Source organism: Dendropsophus ebraccatus, chromosome 15 (genome assembly GCF_027789765.1).
Source record: "Dendropsophus ebraccatus isolate aDenEbr1 chromosome 15, aDenEbr1.pat, whole genome shotgun sequence".
Taxonomy (NCBI): domain Eukaryota; kingdom Metazoa; phylum Chordata; class Amphibia; order Anura; family Hylidae; genus Dendropsophus; species Dendropsophus ebraccatus.
In genome coordinates, this window is record NC_091468.1 from 46,142,725 (window position 1) to 46,149,044 (window position 6,320).

Genomic DNA, 6,320 nt, shown 5'->3' on the forward strand with positions numbered 1-6,320 from the left:
TAAAAGGATTTTTTTTTTACAAAGAAATATAATTTTTCATTTGAAAACGTTTTTCTCAAGAGTTCCCCTTTAAGGGGTGAGAAAACAGCTTACACATTAGTAACCATTTTTTTTAAAACCATTTAAAACAACTGCTAAATATTCAACTGTTTTATGTCTTCAGCTCCTATGTAGTGGTATAGCACTTTACACACTACAACCAAACCCTGTGTACTTCCTGCAGTCAGATCTCCTTCCATCAGCCCTCGCAGATGTTTACTTGCTATTAGTGAACACAAACATTCTTCTTTTTATTGTATGGTGAATAATCTTTGCTTAAAACCAGAATACCCCCTTAGGCTATGTTCAAAAAACATGTAAAAACAATGGCCGTATTCCATAACAACGGCTGTTGTGCAAACCTCTGTTATGAAATATGGCCATTTTTTTTTAATAGTGAGAAAATAGCCTTAAACGGTAACTGGCAAAAAGAAAAATTTTTCTTTTTAGATCAGCTGGTGTCAGAAAGTTATATAGATTTGTAATTTACTTCTAATTAAATATCTCAAGTCTTCCAGTACTTATCAGCTGCTGTATGTGCAGGAAGTGATGCATTCTTTTCAGTTATGCTATGGCTATGTTCACATTCTGTATGAGACCAGCCGTTCTCTGAAAAGATCATCCCGGTATTGCAGTACCGGTCAGATGATCTTTAACGCCGCTTAGTTCCGCATCAGAACTCACCACTGCATACAATAGAGCGTACGGCCGGAGTCACTCGCTCCACCATGTGCACTGACAGGGTTTTCTGTGGCTGCTATTCAATGAATAGCGGCTGCAGAAAACTGACATGTCAGTTTCTCGTGGCGCCGCTAGGGATCCCGGCCGGAGCGTATACTAAGTGGGACATAACATATACAAATGTGTCTCCACAATATGGCAGCTAGATTGGGGTAGATGACACCGTCCTCCTCCTATGGATGTGTTCATGCTGAGGCACAAGGTAGATGCCATATTAAAAGCAAAATAAATCTCGGACTATTTTAGACCTCTGCCCCGAGTCTCATGGCCTGGGTGTGTCGGTATCATGTTTATACAATGATTGAAGCTATGTATAGAACTTTTCATCAGTCAGGTCAGTACAGACTGTGGTTACCTTTGTGTATGCCTGAGTTCACACATGAGCAGATATACGAGACACCAGGTGCAGTTTACAGAGTTAGTACTTAGATGGGTGTGTTACCCAAATATGCTGAGCCTGAATGACAAGATCTGTCAGCAAATCTCCTCCACTTATTATTCACAGTGTATGATTCCAGTAAAAAAAAAAAAAAAGTGAACATATTTGTCCTTTTGCCCTGACGTTTTTCAGACACAATAGTGTTTTTACAGCTATGTGGAATAGAAACAGTAGAACAGAGAACAGGGGATATAATAATTATTCTTACTGTCAGTCAGAAGCTTGTGTGGCCTGTAGATCCCAAATGTCACCATACACGTGCACACTCAGCTCAGCTGTGCATGCCGGTTTTACAGCAAGAGAAGGAAATCAATCCATGGCCAAACCATCCTAGGTAACAAGGTAAGGCATGCTGTACTCTAACATCCCTGAGACTTTTTCCCTGGCAGAGGAAAGTCAGTAGGACCCCATACACATTAGATAAGGTTTATTTATAGGAATTTTAATATAAGTTTAGGCTATGTTCACACTATGTAAAAACAATGGGGGAGATTTATCAAACATGGTGTAAAGTGAAACTGGCTCAGTTGCCCCTAGCAACCAATCAGATTCCACCTTTCATTTTCCAAAGAGTCTGTGAGGAATGAAAGGTGGAATCTGATTGGTTGCTAGGGGCAACTGAGCACGTTTCACTTTCGTAGATCTCCTCCAATGGCCCTATTTCATAACAATTGTTAAAACAATGGCCGTTATTATGAAATACGGCCATTATTTTTACATAGTGTGAACATAGCCTAAATAAAGGTATGTACACTGTACGGAATCCAGGTGGATTGTCTGCCGCGGATGACACCGCTCACGCCCGCCCGCATCTCTGCCCGTGCCATAGACTCTATTCCATGCACAGGCGGATTCCGTCTTCCACCCAAAGAACGGACAGGTTCATTCTTTGGGCAGATGGCGGAATCTGCCTGTGCGTAGAATGGAGTCTATGGCACTGGCGGAGATGCGGGCGTCGGAACTCACGGTGGGTTATCCACCCGTATTCCAATTCCATAGTGTGCCCATACCTTTAGGATGCATTTTTGCACTGGTAATTTGATTGTAAGTCGTAGGCCCGGCCATTGGTGTGATGACCTGAATAAACAGCTGTCAGTCCAAATCACCAGACCCAGGTCATGCCAGGACTTTGGCCACAAAAATGTGTCTGCAATATGCTTATGTGAATCTGGCACTTGGCAATGTTCATGGGGAATAAGTGGAACACTAGCCATGAAAGTGTGGGGAGCACCCTTTTATTCTGGGGGCAATTTTGTCCCTGTTCTGTGGATAGGGAGTACCCCTTAAAAGGGTTGTTCTGGCCGCTTTGTAACAACGACCATAATGCCCATGTGGGGTCGGGATTAAAAAAAAAAAAACATACCATGCCCCAGTCCCCCACTATCCCCATAGCTCCCTGGCAGCTTCCATTTGGCTCCCAAACACGAGACAGGGCACCGCTGTGTTAGGTGAGGTGGCTGGTCCTTCTCCAGAACGCAGGAAGAAGAGAGGAGATATCAGTCCGAACATTGCCAAATGGGAGCTGCAAGGTCATCGGACTTTATAGCCAAACAGAAGCTGCGGGTGGAGCAGCATTAAAGGGGTTATCCAGTGCTACAAAAACATGGCCACTTTCTTTCAGAGACAACATGACTCTTGTCTTTAGTTAAGGTGCGGTTTGCAATTAAGCTCCATCCACTTCAATGGAACTGAGCAGCAAAACCCGCCCAAGCTGGAGACAAGAGTGGGGCTGTCTCTGGAAGCGCTGGCCATGTTCTTGTAGCGCTGGATAACCCCTTTAATTTACACATGGGCTAGAATACCCCTTTAATTTATATATGTATTGCAGCAAAATGAAATATGTTTGCCCTTGAAGGCTGGTGTGCACATTTTTCTGAGAACCAAACTGGCGGCCATCTTGGAAACCTAAACCACAATATCTGTTATTCAGTGACATTAGTGACTAATTTGTTGCTGCGCTGCAGAATCTGTTGGTGCTATACAAATAAATTTTATTAATGTTATTGCTTTATTGTAATCAAAATCCCATTGTGATTACTGCACCCAAAGTGGGAATACTAATGTTGGATTGCCAACAGTACTGTGGGTTTTGGGTATGGGTATTAAGTATGTTATAACATGTATAGTATGAAATAACATTTAGTATAATAATGTGTGACAAATACATCCCCTAAGGCTCCACCTGTAAGCAGCAGACAATTAGATCATGGATATTGTACATCCCTTTGTGCCACTATCTCATTGTTTTAGCCATGTCCCTCCTGTGGCCACTCAGGATATTTAACTTCCTATACAAATCCCTGTTTCATTTACTGTCACAAGTTTCCTTGGTAACAAACTGAGCTGGAGACATTTCCTCCAGGATATTACATACAGACAATCTTCTAGATTACAAATGACTCCAGCCAGGCCCCCCCCCCTTTACTTTGTATCGGAATCGCTTTTAATCACCTTTTAGAGGGGTTATCCAGTGAAAAAAAATTATTTCAAATCAACTGATTTCAGAAAGCTTTATAGATTTGTAATTTACTTCTATTAAAAAAAATCTCAAGCCATCCAGTATTTATCAGCTGCTGTATGTCCTGCAGTAGGTGGTGTATCCTTTCCAGTCTGACACAGTGCTCTCTGCTGGTATATCTGTCAGCAGAGCAGGAGAAGGAGAAGTTTTCTATGGGGATTTGCTGCTGCTCTGGAAAGTTTCTGTCTCGGACAGAGGTGGCAGCAGAGAGCACTGTGTGAGGTTGGAAAGAAAACAAGTCTAGAGATGAGCGAACCAGGTTCAGGTTTGAGTCCATCCGAACCCGAACTTTCGGCATTTGATTAGCGGGGGCTGCTGAACTTGGATAAAGCTGTAAGGTTGTCTGGAAAACATGGATACAGGCAATGACTATATCCATGTTTTCCACATAGCCTTAGGGCTTTATCCAAGTTCAGCAGCCACCGCTAATCAAATGCTGAAAGTTCGGGTTCGGATGGACTCGAGCATGCTTGAGGTTCGCTCATCTCTAAAAACAACATTTCCTGGATTTATCAGGCGCCGGTGCGTCAGGATGTAGGACGCACAGCTCCGGTCTCCTCCCCCTCCCTCCTGAATCCCCGCCGCCTTACCCCGGACGCTGAGTGAAGGCTGGGTTGTGCTGGTGGGGCCCTTATGACTCTGAGCGGGTCAGAGAAATGCCCGGCCTAACGGGGAGTTGCTCGCTGTTGCTGCGGTGAAGGATCTGGAGCACCGAAGTGGAGAGTGGCCGGATCCCAGTCTTGATGTGGCGTGGAGCGTTTTCCCTCCGTAGCGGTATGTGGGTGATGGCCCTGGCGGCGGGCAGGCAGCCAGCCGGGCAGCTATGGTGGTCACGTGACCTGCTGGGGTCCTTGAAAAAGCCTCGAGGCCCGAGATTGAGCGTCTCTCCGACGTGTTTGTGCAGAGGTGAACGCTCTGATGGAAGCAGACTCTCCTTAAAGAGAACCAATCACCTAAATTTAACTGTCCCTATTATGAAAGTATATCTCTCCCTAAGTCTATTCATGAAGATACAGACTGCATTTGCAGTCTGTATCTTTATACTTTACCTGATCCTCTGTTCCCTGGCTGTTCCGGTGGGCGCCGCCATCTTGGTGACGTCACTTGCGTTCCAGCGGTGCGTTCTAGCGTGACGTCATCAAGATGGCGCCGCCGCCGGAACAGCCAGGGAACAGAGAATCGGGTAAAGTATAAAGATACAGACTGCAAAGGCAGTCTGTATCTTCATAGATAGACTTCATGAAGATACAGACTGTATTTGCAGTCTGTATCTTTATACTTTACCTATCCTCTGCTTCAGTGCCGCACGGCCGGGCGCCGCCATCTTGATTACGGGCCTTGCGTTCCACCGCTGGAACGCAAGTGACGTAATCAAGATGGCGGCGCCGGCCTTGCTGCACCGAAGAAGAGGATAGGTAAAGTATAAAGATACAGACTGCAGAGGCAGTCTGTATCTTCATAAATAGATTAGAGAAGAGGGACTAGAAAATACACAGCGATCTTGCGCTGTATAGCGCGAGATCACTGTGTATTAACGGAGCGGCGGCCAAAGGATCATGGGAACCTTTCCTGCCGCTCTGCATGACGGGAGTTTCCTGTCTCGCGCCGACTCTTTTGAAAAGAGCCGGCTCGAGACAGGAAAGTAAAAAGTGAATAATTAAAAACGTGGCAATAAAAATAATGAATTATATTTACAAATGTCAATAAAATTATGATTTACATCTAATTAGGGAATACAATTTTTTTAACTTTCGTCCATGATTGGTTCTCTTTAAGCTTTAGCTGCCTGCCGGTAAGCGCTCCATGTCCCACGCTTTTGGCCCTGGTAAGGGAGTATGGCGTGAGCGGCGGCTGGCTTCCCTCCGGGGTCTGGGGGCCGGGGGGGGGCATGGGGGGTCCTTGGCTACTGTCGGGTTTCCCCCCCCCCCCCTCCCGGGCGCTCCGGCGTCGCGGTCCGGGGGGGCGCCGGCGGCCTGTACTATTACGAACGACTGGCCAAAGACATGAATTGTTTCCTGTGCCTCCTGTTTCAGCTGCCCCATAGACCAAAGGATAAAAGCGCTGTAAGCCTGGGAATAGAGAGATTTTTAGCAAAATTATAATAGAAAGATTTACATATTTTCTGTGTTTTTAACCTAGTCCTGTTTTTGGGTAAAAAAAAATGTTTAAGGGTATGTTCACATGTACAGGATCCGCAGCAGATTTGATGGTGCAGATTTGATGCTGTGTTCAGTTATTTAGATGAAACCCGCTCAGGATCTGCTGCGGATCCGCAGCACAAAATTCGAGGGATGGAGGAACAGGGTCCCCCTTTTTTTTTTTTTTTTCTCTCTTTGGGATAAATGGCGGAGGCATTTAAAATTTTTATGTGGAATGTGAGGGGATTGGGGGATAGGGCTAAGAGGAGGGCGGTGTTTGACTTAGTACAGAAACATCTGCCTTGTATTGTCTCCTTAGTGGAAACTCACTGCACGTCAGATTCTCTTATAAGGATGAATTGTAGATGGGCTAGCCATTCTTTTCATGCAGTTGCTTCTAGTTACTCTTCTGGAGTATCTGTATATATACATAAGAATATCCCTT